This window comes from Oncorhynchus gorbuscha, unplaced genomic scaffold (genome assembly GCF_021184085.1).
Source record: "Oncorhynchus gorbuscha isolate QuinsamMale2020 ecotype Even-year unplaced genomic scaffold, OgorEven_v1.0 Un_scaffold_2430, whole genome shotgun sequence".
Classification (NCBI taxonomy): Eukaryota; Metazoa; Chordata; class Actinopteri; order Salmoniformes; family Salmonidae; genus Oncorhynchus; species Oncorhynchus gorbuscha.
In genome coordinates, this window is record NW_025746945.1 from 56755 (window position 1) to 78030 (window position 21276).

Here is a 21276-nt window from a genome sequence, read left to right on the forward strand (position 1 = left end):
CAACTCCAATGGGTTAAGTTGAACATTTCAAGTCAAAATACTCATATTCCTCAATGTCTACATACAGGCGGAGAAATACGTGAACACAAGCCCAGTCACTATCTCAAAGATGGAAAAGGCAGTTATTGTTTTAAATAGCATTGCATGAAAGCATTTCTGGTGAATTTAATTCCCATTTCAGAATGCTAGACGTTAATCTTAATATAGCCCACTGGTAGTCGTGACTATAGATATATCCTTAATGCTGAATCCACTGACTCCAGTCTTCACACAATACAGAGGTCTTCACTTGGTCTACGTCCCCATGACCTCACCTTCCTCCCAAAGTGTGCCCTTGTTCACTTCCCTTCACTGGTTTGAAAGGAAATGACTGGTATAAGAAACACGGTGGAAACTAGCCCATTCCTCCACCAACCCAATACTATTAGATTAGTGGGAAGTAGTGAACGAGTGCACATTTGCAGGAGAAAGTAGATATTATTGGGGCTCTTTTAGATCTGTCCATAAAGTCAATGGAGGAGGGAGGTCGAGACTCAAAGCCCCCTAGTGGTTATAGTAGGGAAATGCAGAAACATAATTCTAATATATACAGTAACTGGACAGTTTATTAGGTACATCACCTCATTCACCAAAATTGATCGCTCCTACAGACAGTGAGTAACGTGGCTGTGGCTTGCTATATAAAGCAGGCAGACAGGCATTCAGTTACTGTTCCATTGAAAGTTAGAATGGGCAAAACGAGTGACCTAAGCGACGTTGAGCGTGGTATGATTGCTAGTGCCAGGTAGGCCAGATCCAGTATCTCAGAAACGTCTGCCCTCCTGGGCTTCACACCAGACAGTCTAGGGTTTACCGAGATTGGTGCGACAAACAAAACACGTCCAGTCAGTGGCAGTACCGCGGGCGAAAACAGCTCGTTGATGAGAGAGGTCAAAGGAGAGGGGCAAGTATGGTGCAAGGTAACAGGCAGGCCACAAACAGACACATAGCGGAGCAGTACTACAGTGGTGTGCAGAACATCATCTCAGACACACAACTTGTCGGTCCTTGTCACTGATGGGCTGTTGCAGCAGACGACCACCCTGGGTTCCACTCCTAGCTAAAACCAACAGGAAGCAGCTCCAGCAGGCACACCATCACCAACACTGGACAATTTAGGAATGGAACAACATCGCCTGGTCTGACAAATCCCGGTTCCTGTTGCATCAAGCTGATGGCAGAGTCAGAATTTGGTGTATGCAGCATGAGTCCATGGACCCATCCTGCCTGGTGTCAACGGTACAGGCTGGTGGCGGTGGTGTACTGGTGTGGGGAATGTTTCCTGGCACACCTTAGGTCCCTAGATACCAATTGAGAAAATAACTTTTCCGACACCTTGTAGAATCCATGCCCCAAAGAATTCAGTCTGTTCTGGAGGCGAAGGGAGTACGACCCGGTACTAGATGGGTGTACCAAATAAACTGGCCAGTGAGTGTATATTTGAATTAAAGTGCCATGTACAGTATGTCTATAATAAACTATGTGAAAGATGGGGACTTGTTCGCTTATGTGAGAGGATAAGAGGAGGTCAGGTGTAGATGGGACACAGCTTTTGGCAACAAAAAACAAAACTTCACTTTTGCTAACCCTTACACTTTTCCTAACCTTAACCTAATTCTCCTAAACTGCTACGACAATTCTCCTAACCTGTTGAGTAAGTTCTAAACCTGCCGGTAAGGTCAATTTTGACAAAAGCTGTATCTCTTCTAGTCAAAAATACTAGGGGGGGCTTTTATTTCCTGGGTAGTTTAGAAGGTCAGAGGTCAAATGGTTAGAGGTGGGGTTACTGTGGGGTGGTTATAGAGTTAGATAGAGGGGGAACTTGGCCCAAAGATAGGAGCTGAGCCCTCTAGTACATATCTATGGGGGTGGGTTCCTTGGGGATATTTTGAATGAAGGTCTTCCCTCCCTCTCTACTTCTCTCCGTCTCGGTGGTGCAGCCTTCTCTCGTACTGGCGCTTGGTGATGATGTATTTGAAGAACTCGTAGACGGACCAGCTGATGGCGGTGGAGGGCATCTGATAGATGATCCTGGCCTGGACGCCCTTAAAGAACGCCGCCCCACCCCCCATCCTGTACACAGTCCGGAACGCCTCCCCTAACCCCGAGATGTGGCGCCCCCCAGTGGCAGACGCCGTCCCTACACTCGCTCCAACCCCCAGCGCTCCTGGGACCTCAGCATGGACCGCTAGGGCTTCCTGGGTGTTGAGGAGGGTCTTACAGACATCAAGCGGGGTGGTGGCGGCGGCAGCAATGGCCCCGGCAAGCGCCCCAGAGATGACGTGAGAGGAGGGGTTGTACTGTCTGTGGGGGTTGAGCAGCTCCTGGAGGTACTCGTAGGTCATGAAGTGAAGAGCCTGGAAGGGGACGTTCATGGTCAGCTGGGTGGTGTAGGAGCGGTAGAAGGCCCCGGGGCCCTCACGCCTCCAGATGGAACCCACGCAGTCAGACACGCCGCGGTACGGGGAGTTGTACATCTGCATACGCTGCTTCACCACTAGAGGGGAGAGAGAGAGAGACGGTAAAAAATAACTTTTCAAGTACACAACCAGACAGAGAGGAAGGTCAGCCTAGAGGAAGGTCAGCCTAGAGGAAGGTCAGCCCAGAGGAAGGTCAGCATAGAGGAAAAGGGAGAGGAGAGGAAGGTCAGCCTAGAGGAAGGTCAGCCTAGAGGAAAAGGGAGAGGAGAGGAAGGTCAGCCTAGAGGAAGGTCAGCCTAGAGGAAAAGGGAGAGGAGAGGAAGGTCAGCCTAGAGGAAAAGGAAGGTCAGCATAGAGGAAAAGTGAGAGGAGAGGAAGGTCAGCCTAGAGGAAAAGGGAGAGGAGAGGAAGGTCAGCCTAGAGGAAAAGGAAGGTCAGCATAGAGGAAAATGGAGAGGAGAGGAAGGTCAGCCTAGTGGAAGGTCAGCCTAGAGGAAAAGGGAGAGGAGAGGAAGCTCAGCCTAGAGGAAGGTCAGCCTAGAGGAAAAGGAAGGTCCGCCTAGAGGAAAAGGGAGAGGAGAGGAAGGTCAGCCTAGAGGAAAAGGAAGGTCAGCATAGAGGAAAAGGGAGAGGAGAGGAAGGTCAGCCTAGTGGAAGGTCAGCCTAGAGGAAAAGGGAGAGGAGAGGAAGGTCAGCCTAGAGGAAAAGGAAGGTCAACATAGAGGAAAAGGGAGAGGAGAGGAAGGTCAAGCCTAGAGGAAAAGGGAGAGGAGAGGAAGGTCAGCCTAGAGGAAGGTCAGCCTAGAGGAAAAGGGAGAGGAGAGGAAGCTCAGCCTAGAGGAAGGTCAGCCTAGAGGAAAAGGAAGGTCCGCTAGAGGAAAAGGAAGGAAAAGGAAGGTCAGCCTAGAGGAAAAGGAAGGTCAGCCTAGAGGAAAAGGAAGGTCAGCCTAGAGGAAAAGGAAGGTCAGCCTAGAGGAAAAGGAAGGTCAGCCTAGAGGAAAAGGGAGAGGAAGAAAGAACAGGTGATGGCAGGACCGAGAAGAAAATAATAGTTGAAAGGAGAAGAGTAGCACATCTAGTCAAAACAGAGATATTAGGCTTTTAATGAGGGATACAGTTGGGACACACCATCAAGGGATTCCCCATTGCAGCCAATCAGAATGAGATGAAACCAGTCTCTAAAAGAAACGCTACTTAGGAAAGTAAAAGGAAATGGGGCTTATGGAATTCAGAACACCAGAAAGTTCAAAGCGTCCAATCCCGTCCCTAGTGACCCAGCCGGTGGACCAATGGCACAGCTGGCTGGCACACCTGGTCCCGGTCAGGTTGCTATGGAAACACCAATCACCATGGCCACATGTGTGAGAGCCAACGGATGTTAATGCTATAGAGCTATACACTTGAGGGAGCAGGATGTAAACACACACCTGCAAACCGGTCGACTAATGACACTCACAGATGTGTGTTCCGATGCCCCTTTAGTTAGATGATGCTAACCCTCAACACTGATCTAAGGCCAGTTTTACTTTTCCTGCCCTCAAGGTCAAGGATAGGATATGACTCATGTAAGCTGATCCTATATCTGTGCCTACTAGCAACTTCTACCCAGGTGCTGCTCCTAATGGTACAGTCTCAGAGCTCCCCCTAGTGTCCTGTAGCAGTATATAAAGAGGTGTGCTATAAATACTCATACAGAGCAGGGATTACTGTTCTATTAATGTATCAGGGAGTCTGAGGCACCAGATATCTACAGTGTGTATCAGGGAGTCACCAGATATCTACAGTGTGTATCAGGGAGTCACCAGATATCTACAGTGTGTATCAGGGAGTCACCAGATATCTACAGTGTGTATCAGGGAGTCACCAGATATCTACAGTGTGTATCAGGGAGTCACCAGATATCTACAGTGTGTATCAGGGAGTCACCAGATATCTACAGTGTGTATCAGGGAGTCACCAGATATCCACAGTGTGTATCAGGGAGTCACCAGATATCTACAGTGTGTATCAGGGAGTCACCAGATATCTACAGTGTGTATCAGGGAGTCACCAGATATCTACAGTGTGTATCAGGGAGTCACCAGATATCTACAGTGTGTATCAGGGAGTCACCAGATATCTACAGTGTGTATCAGGGAGTCACCAGATATCTACAGTGTGTATCAGGGAGTCACCAGATATCTACAGTGTGTATCAGGGAGTCACCAGATATCTACAGTGTGTATCAGGGAGTCACCAGATATCTACAGTGTGTATCAGGGAGTCACCAGATATCTACAGTGTGTATCAGGGAGTCACCAGATATCTACAGTGTGTATCAGGGAGTCACCAGATATCTACAGTGTGTATCAGGGAGTCACCAGATATCTACAGTGTGTATCAGGGAGTCACCAGATATCTACAGTGTGTATCAGGGAGAGTCACCAGATATCACCAGATATCTACAGTGTGTATCAGGGAGTCACCAGATATCTACAGTGTGTATCAGGGAGTCACCAGAACGTCACATCCATCATTTATTAGGTCCTCAAATCAGCTTTCTGAATTACCATAGAAGCACCAGAACATCACATTCATCAACATTTTGAAGATTTCTCCACAAATGAGGTGCAAATAACTAAAAGCTGATCTACCTAACTGTGTAGAGACCACAGTAGTTCCCAGAGTTAACCATCCCTGAGACGGTGTGGTAACACATGTCTCACGTTTAGTGAAGATGTTTGGTACAGTGGGACGTTTTGTAAAAGGGCTTTATGAATGAATAAACATATCAATGCATCAACCTACGTGACATCAGCAGAATGCAGTGGTGAGCACTGAAATGGTCCCCCATCATAAAACACAGTGCACTATGACCCGCGGTGCACTATGACCCGCGGTGCACTATGACCCGCGGTGCACTATGACCCCCGGTGCACTATGACCCACGGCACCTAACGGCTTGGCAGCTGCGTTCATACAGATGATGTCGCCGTAGTCTACGGCCGATAGGAACGTCAACTGAACATTTAGCGAGAGGCAGGACCTATTTCTACAGAAGACCATTTTTAATTCTCAGCTTTTTACCAACCTATCAATATGCTTTTGAAAAAGACCGCTTTTCATCTATCCAGACGCCCAGATATTTGTAAGCAGGGACGCAACCAATATGGACGCCATCCAAAACACATGCTTAAGTCAGAGCTATTTTTACATGTGCTCCAGAGAACAACATGTGCTCCAGAGAACAACATGTGCTCCAGAGAACAACATGTGCTCCAGAGAACAACATGTGCTCCAGAGAACAACATGTGCTCCAGAGAACAACATGTGCTTAGTTTGACCTGCATTCAATACTAATTTCAGGTCAGTAAAGTTTCTGTTATACAATGAAGGCAGACTGTAGTTCAGATGCCTGGTCAACCGTAGGGAATAGTCGCATAAACAACTGTATTACCGGCATACAAGTGCAGGTTACAATGTTTTTTACAGACACCTCGATACTGTTAATGTAAACAGTACAAAGTACAGCACCCAGAATCCACCCCTGCGGGACACCTTTTGTAGTATCCAGGAAACCTGATACACATTGAGTTCTATCTGTTAAGTGATTTTTAAACCAGTTACATGCAGGCTGGTCCAGACCAATTGAGGAAAGACACAGAATTGGCAGTGATGATCAACAGTATCGGAAGCCTTTGAAAGGTCAATGAAGAGGGCAACACAATGTTGCCTTTTAGCCATAGTTAACCACACCAAGGAGAAATGCAGCAGAGACAGTTCCTTTTAGCCATAGTTAACCACATCAAGGAGAGATGCAGCAGAGACAGTGCCTTTTAGCCATAGTTAACCACACCAAGGAGAGATGCAGCAGAGACTGTGCCTTTTAGCCATAGTTAACCACATCAAGGAGAGATGCAGCAGAGACAGTGCCTTTTAGCCATAGTTAACCACACCAAGGAGATGCAGCAGAGACAGTGCCTTTTAGCCATAGTTAACCACATCAAGGAGAGATGCAGCAGAGACCGTGCCTTTTAGCCATAGTTAACCACATCAAGGAGAGATGCAGCAGAGACAGTGCTACGACCTGGTCTAAAACCCAACGGATGTACATTTACAATACATTTCAAAGATAACAAAGATCTTAGCTGAAAACGAATCAAGGATTCTAATAGTTTAGCAAGACAGTTCAGAAATAGCGCAGTGCCTTTTAGCCATAGTCATTATTTAGGTCACAAGGACATTATTCTGGTGACATGATGATCGATGTTTGGCTGCAGTTTGTGACAAATTAAAATAATCTTGCTCTTTTGTCCAAAATCATCTCATCATCTAGGCTAGAGCCCTGCACGGGTATGAATAATTTTAAGACCAAGCCCTACCCTACCCAGGCCCGCTGGCTTCTGCCAAAAGTAAGGCCCGGCCTGGCCCTGCCTGAAATCAGAAATAACTGTTAGTTAATCCATAAACTGCTCCTCTGTCTGTCATTCGCTCCCTGCACACAGCTCGCTCTGCATGCCGCGTATCCATAGCAACGGCTCAGCTTGGGCTGCACTGCTCAGTAAAGAGACATGCACACACACACACAAAGTCCACACAATACGCACACACAATACGTGCGCACAGTATGCGCACACAGTACGCGCGCACACAGTACGCGCGCACAGTACGCGCGCACACACACACACACATACATACACACAATGTATGCGCGCACAGTACACACACAGTATACATACACAATGCCCACACGCACACACAGTACGCGCGCACACACAGTACGCGCGCACACACAGTACGCGCGCACCCACAGTACGCGCGCACCCACAGTACGCGCGCACCCACAGTACGCGCGCACCCACAGTACGCGCGCACACACAGTACGCGCGCACACACAGTACGCGCGCACACACAGTACGCGCACACACACACAGTACGCGCACACACACACAGTACGCGCACACACACACACAGTACGCGCACACACACACACAGTACGCGCGCACACACACAGTACGCGCGCACACACACAGTACGCGCGCACACACACAGTACGCGCGCACACACACACAGTACGCGCACACACACACAGTACGCGCACACACACACAGTACGCGCACACACACACAGTACGCGCACACACACAGTACGCGCACACACACAGTACGCGCACACACAGTACGCGCACACACACACAGTACGCGCACACACACAGTACGCACACACACAGTACACGCACACACACAGTACACGCACAAACACACACAGTACGCGCACACATATTATGCACACACAGTTTTACCTTCTGCTGGGTTCATGATAGCATCATGGAGTACAGTGGCCATGCAGCCTGCCATTCCTGTTAAAAGAGACAGCAGAGGGTAGAGAGATGGTTGGTTACCAGTGCAGTAAGACAAAAACACAGCAGTAGAGAGATGGTTGGTTACCAGTGCAGTAAGACAAAAACACAGCAGTAGAGAGATGGTTGGTTACCAGTGCAGTAAGAGAAAAACACAGCAGTAGAGAGATGGTTGGTTACCAGTGCAGTAAGACAAAAACACAGCAGTGTAGGCCGCAACTTTCCTTCATCTGTCGGTCTCTCAGTGACCGTTGGTCAAATTAGCAACATTGCTAATACCTCTAAGGTACAGTACGTATGCACATGTTAATGTCTCAGGGAATGTGTGGCTGTAACACCGTACCATTAGCAAAGTGGCTGTTCGCTCCCGGGTGGACCACGTTGCTGAGTGAGAACTTGAGTTTCTCATAACAGGCAAAGTACAGAGCATGGGCTGGCCCCGCCCCTATCGCCATGACGTTCAGCCCCCTCACAGGTCGCCACACCCCCTCGGTACGCACGATCTGACGTAGCGCGTCCATCACGTTACGGTAACGCGCCCCCGGCTCGGGCTGCAGGCTCTGCATCCGCGTCTGGAGAGAGAGAGAGAGAGAGAGAGAGAGAGAGAGAGAGAGAGAGAGAGAGAGAGAGAGAGAGAGAAAGAGAGAAAGAGAGGAGAAAGAGAAGAGAGAGAGAAAGAGGAGAGAGAAAGAGAAGAGAGAGAGAGAGAGAGAGAGAGGGAGGAGAGAAAGAGAGAGGAAGAGAAGAGGAGAAAGAGAAGAGAGAGAGAAAGAGGAGAGAGAGAGGAAGAGAGAAAGAGAAGAGAGAGAGAGGGAAGACAAGGAGGGATAAAGGGGGAGGAGAGGGACAGAAAGAATGTAGAAGAGGGGGTGGTAGAAACGAGAGGGAAGGGCATCAATGCATGGTCAATCAACTCTTTCAAAGTTCAGCTAATTAGTGGGTCAAGTAAGAGAGCAGTCACAGTGCAGTTCACCAGGTCCAATACACTAGACATTTCTCTGTATAGCCTAACAGTATGTTCCTGTTTACTGGCTCAAAGTCAGTTAGGTAGGTAGATGCATCACAATGCCAAGACATAATAACCAGGCCTGAGGCTACTGGGTTCCACCCTTCCTCTGTCAACAGGGCACCAGTCACTGTGTCACAACAGAATAATGCTCTGTATGGGAAGGATGGAGCAATAACCAAACTTCTGAGATTGCATCAACAGTAGAATAGCCTCCTTTATCCAATCACAGAGGACACCAAGATGGAAGGGTGGGGAAATGACTTCTGGAGGGCAGGGATGGAAATTCCCACTCATGACTACACACACTTCTGGGAAACGGAAAGTCAGAATGAACGTGGAGGAACAGTGTTTTGTTGTCATATATATATATATATATTTTTACACAAGGCTCTAAAAGACTGCCCCAACTTTCATTGTTTCTAAAGTGGTTGTAAGTGTTTTATTTTGCAGCGACAGATCGCACAGGCCTTAAATTTTAAAGGCCATTTCTGCACCTCACCAATTCTCAGAACCAATACAACAGTGTTAGATAGACCTCCACACCAGTCTGTCCTTGGCATCCCACTCCAACCCATGTTACTAGAAACACTGAGCTAACAGTCAACACCATCTCTACACAATCACACGCACTACCATGTTTATTTCCATTTTACTGCCCTGTTCGTTTTCACATGCGGCGTCATCTACGCCCTGTGGAAGTTGCAGTGCGCGCACACACACACACACACACACACACACACACACACACACACACACACACACACACACACACACACACCACACACACACACACGTGTGCTATGTTTGCGTTGTGTCTACAGCAACAATGGTTCACTTTCATCCCCCACTCCTCTTCAGGAAATGTAAACATCAGAACACACCCGGTAGCATAACGTTCATGTAACCAGACTTAGCACTACCAGGGTATAGACAGACACCTGAGAGTCCAGCTTCAGGGGGAAATGAAAGGATAGGGGTTAACTTAACACGGCTGAATCCCCTGGGAAAGCCCCCCTTTCTGAGCGATTTCTTGCCCTCGTCTCTCTGGTCCACCTCGTCTCTCTGGTCCCCCTCGTCTCTCTGGTCCCCCTCGTCTCTCTGGTCCCCCTCGTCTCTCTGGTCCACCTCTCTGGTCCACCTCGTCTCTCTGGTCCACCTCGTCTCTCTGGTCCACCTCGTCTCTCTGGTCCACCTCGTCTCTCTGGTCCACCTCGTCTCTCTGGTCCACCTCGTCTCTCTGGTCCACCTCGTCTCTCTGGTCCACCTCGTCTCTCTGGTCCACCTCGTCTCTCTGGTCCACCTCGTCTCTCTGGTCCCCCTCGTCTCTCCACTATGTTGAGAAGCCCTAGATGTGCAGTCCAGTCAGGCCACAGGCCCCTGCAGCAACAGAGTACAGTACACAGGACGGGGAAACCAGCTCAACATATTACTGGTCTTCTCTCCTGTATGAGAAACCTTGCATCCCAAATGTCACCCTGTTGCATAGCCTATATTTCAGTGCCTCTGACTGGAGACCTACTTTAAAGGGCCTTGGTCAAGTAGAGCACTATAGAAGGAATATGGTGCCATTTGGGATGCACAAAAAAAACAGTGTTTGGCCTTGTCTTGTGAGGACAGTCGTGGTTGTCGTGGCAGCCATTGACACTTCATGTTGGTTTATACTCAACTCAAGCGCTCGTGGCTGTTATAACACTCGTCCTCATGGCTGTTATCCTCGTGGCTGTTATAACACTCGACCTCGTGGCTGTTATAACACTCGTCCTCGTGGCTGTTATAACACTCGACCTCGTGGCTGTTATAACACTCGTCCTCGTGGCTGTTATAACACTCGTCCTCGTGGCTGTTATAACACTCGTCCTCGTGGCTGTTATAACACTGTCCTCGTGGCTGTTATAACACTCGTCCTCGTGGCTGTTATAACACTCGTCCTCGTGGCTGTTATAACACTCGTCCTCGTGGCTGTTATAACACTCGTCCTCGTGGCTGTTATAACACTCGTCCTCGTGGCTGTTATAACACTCGTCCTCGTGGCTGTTATAACACTCGTCCTCGTGGCTGTTATAACACTCGTCCTCGTGGCTGTTATAACACTCGTCCTCGTGGCTGTTATAACACTCGTCCTCGTGGCTGTTATAACACTCGTCCTCGTGGCTGTTATAACACTCGTCCTCGTGGCTGTTAACACTCGTCCTCGTGGCTGTTATAACACTCGTCCTCGTGGCTGTTATAACACTCGTCCTCGTGGCTGTTATAACACTCGTCCTCGTGGCTGTTATAACACTCGTCCTCGTGGCTGTTATAACACTCGTCCTCGTGGCTGTTATAACACTCGTCCTCGTGGCTGTTATAACACTCGTCCTCGTGGCTGTTATAACACTCGTCCTCGTGGCTGTTATAACACTCGTCCTCATGGCTGTTATAACACTCGTCCTCATGGCTGTTATAACACTCGTCCTCATGGCTGTTATAACACTCATCCTCATGGCTGTTATAACACTCGTCCTCATGGCTGTTATAACACTCGTCCTCATGGCTGTTATAACACTCGTCCTCATGGCTGTTATAACACTCGTCCTCATGGCTGTTATAACACTCGTCATCATGGTTTGCTGTCAAGTGTTTTGGGGCTTTGATCCTCATGGCTTGGCAACTGCCATTCCACTTCGCTGTCACAGTGACCTCAATATAAACAGTCTCATCAGATCCAATACCACATTTAGAAGCTACTAGCGTCGTCCATTAATTCATACCAAGAACGATTCTTATTGTTAATCCCTTAAAGGTCTAGTGTGATCATGCCTCATACTGGCTGTGCATTACAATCTCTCTATTGGCAGCTTTCTGAAATAGTTTCTGTACTGTAGCTGAATGGGCCTAACTGGAAATCATGCAACTACACCGATGATGCCAGGCTCAGGTCAACCGGCGTTAGGGCGCCCGCGGGCCGGCGTTACGGCACCCTCGGGCCGTCGTTACGGCACCCACGGGCCAACTGGTACGGTGCCAAGCTAGATAAGCGGCAGACCTGTCTTCTAGCTAAAGGTCCTTTAGAAGTCCTGGGTCGTATTCAGAAGGGGCGGGCAGTGAAGAGAAACGGCTCCTCAGCTCAGAACAGGGTGAGTGTGTCCTAAATGGCACCCACAGGCCAGTGTTACAGCACCCTGTACCCCGAATAGTGCACTACCTTTGACCAGAGTCCTATGGCACTACAAAAGGAATACGCTGCCATTTGAGACACAGAGAGACAGTGACACACCTTGTAAAAAGGTCCCAGCAGCAATGAGGAAATGGGTATTTTGAAAATCTATGGCGGAAACAGCAAGAGATGGGAAGGAAGGAGCGCCAACGCAAATTCCTTTATTTAACCACGAGTGACGTCTGTCAGAGCACCGTTTCAACAAGGCAGGACTCCGCGCTGGGAAATCAACCAGATCAAATGAGGAAGTAGTGGTCTCTAACTAGCCCATGAACACCAGTATCAGCCTTACAGCGACCCAATGACTTGAGACATGTCCCTAGTAAATGAGTGACAGGAAAGTGTGCAACAGTCAAGATTGATCCTGAAAAGGTCAGGACAGTGAAAATACAGTACCTTGCCTTCAGACAGTATTCACACCCTGGACTTTTCACACATTTTGTTGTACTACAGCCTCAACTTAAAATGGATTCAAATGTAGATGTTGTGTCACTGGCCGACACACACACACAATATCTCATAATGTAAAAGTGGAAATATTTTTGAAAAGTTGACAAATGACTCAAAAACGAAATGCTGAAATGTCAAGTGAATAAGTATTCAAGCCCTTTGTTATGACAAGCCACAACATATTAAGGAGTGCAAATGTGCTTCAGTCACATAATAAAGTTACATGGACTTAAACAATGTGCATAATTACATTTACATTTACATTTAAGTCATTTAGCAGACGCTCTTATCCAGAGCGACTTACAAATTGGTGCGTTCACCTTATGACATCCAGCAGCCACTTTACAATAGTGCATCTAAATCTTTTAAGGAGGGGGGGTGAGAAGGATTACTTTATCCTATCCTAGGTATTCCTTAAAGAGGTGGGGTTTCAGGTGTCTCCGGAAGGTGGTGATTGACTCCGCTGTCCTGGCGTCGTGAGGGAGTTTGTTCCACCATTGGGGGGCCAGAGCAGCGAACAGTTTTGACTGGGCTGAGCGGGAGCTGTACTTCCTCAGTGGTAGGGAGGCGAGCAGGCCAGAGGTGGATGAACGCAGTGCCCTTGTTTGGGTGTAGGGCCTGATCAGAGCTTGGAGGTACTGAGGTGCCATTCCCCTCACAGCTCCGTAGGCAAGCACCATGGTCTTGTAGCGGATGCGATACATAATAGGATGCGATGCATAATAGTGTTTAACGTGATTTATGAAAGACTACCTCATCTCTGTACCCCACACATACAGGTGTAAGGTCCCTCAGTCAAACAGTGATTCAACTACAAAGACCAGGGAGGTTTTCCAATGCCTTACAAAGAAGGGCACCTATTGGTAGATGGGTACAAAAATAAGAAAATCAGACATTGAATATCCCTTTGAGCCTCTGGTGAAGTTATTAATTACACTTTGGATGATGTATCAGTAGACCCAGTCACTACAAAGACACTTCCTTCTCAGTTGCCGGAGACAAAGGAAACGGCTCAGGGATTTCACCATGAGGCCAACGGTGACTTTAAAACAGCTGCAGAGTTTAACGGCTGTGATGGGAGAAAACTGAAGATGGATCAACAAACTTGTAGTTACTCCACAATACTAACCGAAATGACAGAGCGAAAAGAAGGATGCCTGTACAGAATTAAAAATAATCCAAAATATGCATCCTGTTTGCAATACGGCACTAAAGTAAAACACCCCAAAAATGTGCCAATGAAATTAACTGTATGTCCATAATATAAAAAGTGTTAAGTTTGGGGCAAATCCATCACAACACATCCCTCACTGACTACCACTTAATATTGTCAAGCATGGTGGTGGCTACATCATGTTATGGGTATGCTTGTCATCGGCAAGGATCAGGGAGTTTTTGGGGGATAAAGCTAAAGCTGAATAGAGCTAAGCACAAGCAATAACCTATAGGAAAACCCGATTCAGTCTGCTGAGAGACCAATTCACCTTTCAGGAGGACAATAACCTAAAACACAAAGCCAAATATACACTGGAGTTGCTTACCAAGATGATAAAGAATGTTCCTGAGTGGCCGAGTTACAGTTTTGACTTAAAAATCATCTTGAAAATCTATGGCAAGTCTTGAAAATGGCTATCTAGCAAAGATAAACAACTAATTTGACTGAGCTGGAGAAGTTAATAAATCATAATCTTAGAGACTTACCCAGAAAGACACACAGCTGTAATTACATCCAAATGTCAGTCTAACATTTATTGACTCAGTGGTGTGACTACTTATGTACACGAGATAATTATGCATTTCATTTTCAATAAATTTGCAAACATCTCTAAGAACATGTTTCACTTTGTCAATATGGGGTAGTGTGTGTAAATGGGTGAGAATAAAATTATTAAATGAATTTTGAATTCAGTCTAACAACAAAATGTGGAATAAACCAAGGGGTATGAATTATTCCTGAAGGCACTGTAAATGAAGGGCCTTATGGTCGGCCAGGGCTCCAAAGCTTTCAGCCATTAATAACTGATTTAAGGCAGACTGCCCAGAGCCAAAAGCAGAGACCACAGTATACAGTGGTAGTATGGGACAGTGGTATTCTAGACCAACGGATATGTATGGGTGTACCATGGTTGTTCAGGACAGGGGTATTCTAGATCAAAGGGTATGTATGGGTGTACCATGGTTGTTCAGGACAGGGGTATTCTAGATCAAAGGGTATGTATGGGTGTACCATGGTTGTTCAGGACAGGGGTATTCTAGACCAAAAGGTATGTATGGGTGTACCATGGTTGTACAGGACAGGGGTATTCTAGACCAACGGATATGTATGGGTGTACCATGGTTGTTAGGGGTATTCCAAAGGTATGTATGGGTGTAGATCCATGGTTGTTCAGGACAGGGGTATTCTAGATCAAAGGATATGTATGGGTGTACCATGGTTGTACAGGACAGGGGTATTCATGGTTGTTCAGGACAGGGGTATTCAAAAGGTATGTATGGGTGTACCATGGTTGTTCAGGACAGGGGTATTCTAGATCAAAGGGTATGTATGGGTGTACCATGGTTGTTCAGGACAGGGGTATTCTAGATCAAAGGGTATGTATGGGTGTACCATGGTTGTTCAGGACAGGGGTATTCTAGATCAAAGGGTATGTATGGGTGTACCATGGTTGTTCAGGACAGGGGTATTCTAGATCAAAGGGTATGTATGGGTGTACCATGGTTGTTCAGGACAGGGGTATTCTAGACCAAAGGATATGTATGGGTGTACCATGGTTGTTCAGGACAGGGGTATTCTAGACCAAAGGGTATGTATGGGTGTACCATGGTTGTTCAGGACAGGGGTATTCTAGACCAAAGGGTATGTATGGGTGTACCATGGTTGTTCAGGACAGGGGTATTCTAGACCAAAGGGTATGTATGGGTGTACCATGGTTGTGTATTCTAGACCAAAGGGTATGTATGGGTGTACCATGGTTTACAGGACAGGGGTATTCTAGATCATGGGTGTACCATGGTTGTTCAGGACAGGGGTATTCTAGATCAAAGGGTATGTATGGGTGTACCATGGTTGTACAGGACAGGGGTATTCTAGACCAAAGGGTATGTATGGGTGTACCATGGTTGTTCAGGACAGGGGTATTCTAGACCAAAGGGTATGTATGGGTGTACCATGGTTGTACAGGACAGGGGTGGAAGCTTGAAGCCCGTGGAAGTCAGACTCTACCAGGATTCTTTATTAAAGGGCCAGTGCAGTCAAAATATTTTGTTTCCCTGTGTTTTACATCATATTGTACAGCAGCGGATGAAACTAACACCATAGAAACATAAGTTATATAATGACAGTTGCTGGTTGAGAATACATTCTAGCATTAGAATGTACAGTACTAGAGGCCACTTTTTCTATCTGGCTGGATACTCCATGTTCTTTCTGAAAACACTAGGTATTCTAGACCAAAGGGTATGTGCGTATCATGATCGTATGGGGCAGGATTATAAGGTAACAGAGGTTATAGGTGTTCAGTTGAGGTTCTCATTCTCACCCTACAACCAATTAATCTGCCCAGGTGGTGAGAGATCAGGGATGAGGACAGCCAACAGGTGCCAAACCCTGTTTAAACTCAAACTAGTTGGATCAGTCAGTGGCTGGACAAAGTTCAGATACACAACCTAGCTATGCAAATAGGGCACAGGATGAACCAAAAACTCCATGTTGAGTTGAGAATCAATGGCATCCATTCTATAAAATAGCTACATTTATCTGCAGTTCTGTTTCAGTGAACCCTCCAGCGGTAATAACTCAAGTAAAAGCTTGTAATCACGTGTAACAACAGCAGCCCAGCTGACATCAGTGAATAGACAGAGGAGTCTATTGAGTATCTCCAATCCAGGGCCTTGTGACCAACATACACATTAACCAACACTAACCAACTACTTTCCCTTCTCCTTGTGGATTATGAAAGAAAGTGGTGATTATGCAATGATCTAGCCTAGCTCGATACAAATATGGATTTGATGACAGCCATAACAACTATGTGCCTTCATAGCTTTTAGCTGGAATCACTGCTCCAAAACAAACCGGTGTCATATAGTTAGATTGACAAGCTTCAATGTATTATAGTTTGGAGACTAGGAATGTATACAGTGTGAGGCAAGTGTGTACAACTAACTAGGCCCTACATGGGTACATAAGAGCACTTTGTGTGATACTTGGTTAGGTAGCTAAGGTTTCATTACACTGACGTAACCTGGCTGGCTCCTCTCCTGTCCGTCAGCTAACTAACGCGGGTAGTGATTAACCTTGGCTTAAAAGTACAACTACATTTAAAAAAATAATAAAACGAGCAGCCTAGATCATTATTTGGCGACATGTCACTTTTCACCTTCGCTAGTTATCAACCTACTCGAGCTCAGGCTTTGGGCCTAGCAACGGGATGTAAGTCAACAACGGCTGCGATTCGGAATAACACCGTTAGCTAACAAACTAACTTAGTTAGCCATTTAAACAACTGCTGGTGGCTCCTCTGACAACGTACATGTCACCGGGGAATGTGTACATGTGTTATTTTAGCAACACTTGTGTGCAGACGTGCTGTATCTACACAATTAGTTAGCTAACTATTCCTCCCCTCTTTCCATTCTGGAGTAATAGTGAACAGCTAACTAGCCTCAGACACCGGTAACTGACGCTACAAGCTTAGCTACACAATAGCAATCAAGCGCCTGGCTAAAGACTCATTTATTCATGTTGACTAGTTAGTTTTTTCTAGTTTTTATTTATTTAACCGTTGTTCTTTTACCTTAACACAGTCGATGGGATACATTAAGCAGTGTTCCATGATGCCAGCCACGGCGCCGGCTAACATGTGTGTACTGGTGGCTACACCCTGTGGGAGCCCCTCGTAGTCTATTTCGGTCTCCGTAGCCGCCACCGTGGGCTCGGGGCTGCTCGGAGTTGCAACACCGCAGTAAAGTCCGGTTCCGCTGTTATCCGTGGCGGTGACAGACCACCAACAAACCCCTCCGTAGCATCCAAAATCCTCCCGCCGAGCCATCGAATGTCTGCCCCTGCAGCTCCAGCAGCAACCCCGGCATCGACGCTTGGTGTGTCCACCCGCCTGGACACGAAACCATTCGCTTCCATGCAGATACGATATAATAAAGTCCAAGCTGCGCGGTTATTCCTCGGTTTCGACACGAATCTCTTGAGGGTTGTCGAGGATAACTCCAGCCGATAACGGGCCCCACCAGACCGACACTGGCTCAAGGGGAGGCTAAAGTCGGCAAGGGGAATAATGCACTTGGCGGACTGGAGAGGGCTTGTCAGTGAGTCACGCCGGAAACGGTTACATTATTGTGTATTTCACCGGTCAAACATTATGAAATATGGAATGAATCCCAGCGATTGGCTGATTTGCAGTGTAATTATTCATAAAATAAGGCGGGAATAGACCAAAGGGGAGGGATGTGGAAGGCTGGCAGTGACAATTTTATAATCTCCATTTTGGTAACCACATGTTTTACTGTAGTTGTTTCCGAATCCAGGGTGTGTGTAATCACCACCAAGGTCAATCATTTGATTCAAATGACATGCATCGGCGCTTATTGCTCATCGGGTTTAGTTCTATTAAAATGTGTCCCCAACATTGGCTTCGAAGGTCATCACTGTTCTGTCTACTGTGAAATTAATGCGTGAAATGATGCATGACAGGCTCACTGTGCATGTAATGGAAGCAATGCAAGAATATAAATGTATGCAGATAAATAATATACATCAAAAGATACACAACAGCTATAGATTTTAAACTGACCAATATCAATATGCATTGGTCAAACATGAATGTACAAATCACGCACCACACGGGGGCATCATTCAGCACTTTGGACAGCGACGTGTTCCGTGACGTGTCCACGTCGGCTACCGGAAGCGACGTCATCTGATGGATTTAAAGCTTTTTATTTTATTTTGCTGGATAAAGATGAATCTCGTTCGAAGAAAATTGATTTTTGTCGTTAATCTGTGACTCAGGGTAGGATCCACCCGTGATTAAAACGACTGGTATGACGTGACGGCCAGTGTTAATTTGTATCAAAGTGAGTTTGGAACGGTGACAATGTCACAATGTATCACTATATCTAGCCAGCTGGCTACAGCTGTAACATTCACCGGAAGCCGGTTAGTTATCAATATTGTTGTTCTAGTTTTAGTCAATCCAAATCGCTATGTTAATACAAATTCTCTGCACAGGCCACATGTTCATTATTTGTTAAATTGCAGTCAGTGGGTGAATTGAGATTAGTTTAGCTTGTAGAGCTAACAATTTACGTAATACATGTAATACATCTTACATAACGTAAAACACTGTTTAAATAATATATTAACTCGTTGGCAGAGCAACCTGGACTCAGGGGTAGACGTAACATGTGGGGGATCCCCATCATCCATTTCGTATGATATGTTACGAATTGCAATTCGTTAGCTAGGTGGCTAACGTTAGCTAGGCTAGAAGTTAGGGTTAGGCGTAAAGTTAAATGGTAAGTGGAAGGTTTAGCTAACATGCAAAGTAGCTAATGGTAGTAAGAACTTGCAAGGTTGCCTAAACATCAAACTGTTGCCTTGGTTTCTCCATGGATATTCAGTTTGAAAGAAGTCGCTGTAAAAAAGACTCCATAGTCTCTACAGGCCAGAATGTTGATTAAAAACATGTATTTGAGGTTACTTTACAGGTTGTCCTTTTGTCGGAAAGTAGTGGGCATCAAATGTACACAGTATTGTTAAATAAACTGTTAAATAAATAAAATACAATTGTTTTGCGGCACTGGTAGGTTCTGTCGTGTATTTTCCATCTCCTGACGCATTTCATGTGATGCACAAAAATGTAACAGTAGCCGAATGTAACCAAACATAGACCAAAGCACATTCCCTCACACTCAGCTGGAAGTGCTTGTGAAATCTGCCAGCTGATTGTTGCGCGGGACAACATTCCGTCTGTGCTTGACATTCAGCCATTGTTGACATTTTGTGCAAATTGCGTCTGCATTGAAAATATAAAACTGCTATACAGACCAGCGTACGGAGAGTCTAGTTAATAACACTACTTTGTACATATTTAGCCTCAGATGACCTTCTACATAATGATAAATCAGCGGACAACAGGTAATGTACATTCAAATGATTTTTTTCAGCATTCTGACTTCTGATGGGACTAACGTCAAGAAAGGAGTTTATTCATAGAGGCTAAAGTTGTCCGTGATGAGATTCGAACGCGCAACCTTTGGGTTGCTAGAAGTTTGCGTTCTACGCCCACCCTGACCAACCCCACTCTTTTCATTTTTTCCTTATGTAACCCTACCAAACGTAACATATACTAATTTGAGTTGCCCGGATTATTGTTTACTATGTTACGTCTAGTCTATGACACCAGTCTGGGCAGAGGTAGGAGGGTGCGTTTCTATTGCACATGCATGTACTGTATCTATTCCTGTTGACACTGCTTTGAACTCAACACATCTAGCTAGTTGGCTGTTCCTTGGTGCCTCTGTGATTTACGAATGATAGGCCTAGCTACCTATGTTTCATGTCCACAACTAACTTGAAGGGATACGTGGTGACATACTTTTTCTTCCGGCGTGACTATCTCTATGTCCTTCTCTCCAGATTACCAGGGGAAAGCAACACCTGGGTCCACATAGTACATACCCAACCATGAGGAGGTGACAGCCAGATAACTCTGCTGCTAGGTCTTGCTGCTTGGACATATGGCAAGGTAACACACACTCTTTATTTGTGGGTTGTATTATTAGCCAATCTAGCTCGAATCTCCACCCGCGTAGGATAACCATCCATCGAAATACAGGGATATGTCTAGAGCTAGACCAGGGGTAGTATGTCTAGAGCTAGACCAGGGGTAGTATGTCTAGAGCTGGACCAGGGGTGGTGTATCTAGAGCTGGACCAGGGGTAGTATGTCTAGAGCTAGACCAGGGGTAGTGTGTCTAGAGCTGGACCAGGGGTGGTGTATCTAGAGCTGGACCAGGGGTGGTGTATCTAGAGCTGGACCAGGGGTGGTGTATCTAGAGCTGGACCAGGGGTAGTATGTCTAGAGCTAGACCAGGGGTAGTATGTCTAGAGCTGGACCAGGGGTGGTGTATCTAGAGCTGGACCAGGGGTGGTGTATCTAGAGCTGGACCAGGGGTGGTGTGTCTGGAGAGCTGGACCAGGGGTAGTATGTCTAGAGAGCTGGACCAGGTGTGTCCATAAACACTCTTCCCAGGTGGTGGATCAGAGAGGATAAAAAATAGAACAAAAAGTGAATCGGCACACTGGTATAATAGTGTTCTCAAAGGACAACATCTGGATCACAAACTGGTTGTTCTTCAGAAGGACCACGAGGCAACACACACTAACTGGTTGTTCTTCAGAAGGACCACGAGGCAACACACACTAACTGGTTGTTCTTCAGAAGGACCACGAGGCAACACACACTAACTGGTTGTTCTTCAGAAGGACCACGAGGCAACTCACACTAACTGGTTGTTCTTCAGAAGGACCACGAGGCAACACACACTAACTGGTTGTTCTTCAGAAGGACCACGAGGCAACACACACTAACTGGACTGCTGTGTTCACATGATGGCAGGATGTGAACTTCAGCATGTGTTTAGGTGACGAGGTCTAATGTTTCTGATTGTTTGAGATGTTACCACAGTGTTATGTTATACAGAACTAGTAATGTAATAACTGTGCGTGTCCATGCGGTATGTTGTAGTAGGCCATATCTATGAAAGTAATGAAAACCTCCTCCTCCAGGATCACTTTCTCATGCCTG

At 46.5% G+C, this 21276-nt stretch overlaps 1 long non-coding RNA gene and 1 pseudogene across 1 annotated transcript; one reads left to right on the plus strand and one right to left on the minus strand.

Moving 5' to 3' along the window:
• Window positions 1–577: 577 nt before the first annotated feature.
• LOC124025767 lies at window positions 578–17867 on the minus strand (annotated as a pseudogene).
• A 609-nt stretch (window positions 17868–18476) lies between these two features.
• Window positions 18477–21276, plus strand: LOC124025768. The gene is made up of 3 exons (XR_006837219.1): window positions 18477–18542; window positions 20107–20215; window positions 21258–21276. It is a non-coding gene; the product is annotated as an uncharacterized LOC124025768 (long non-coding RNA).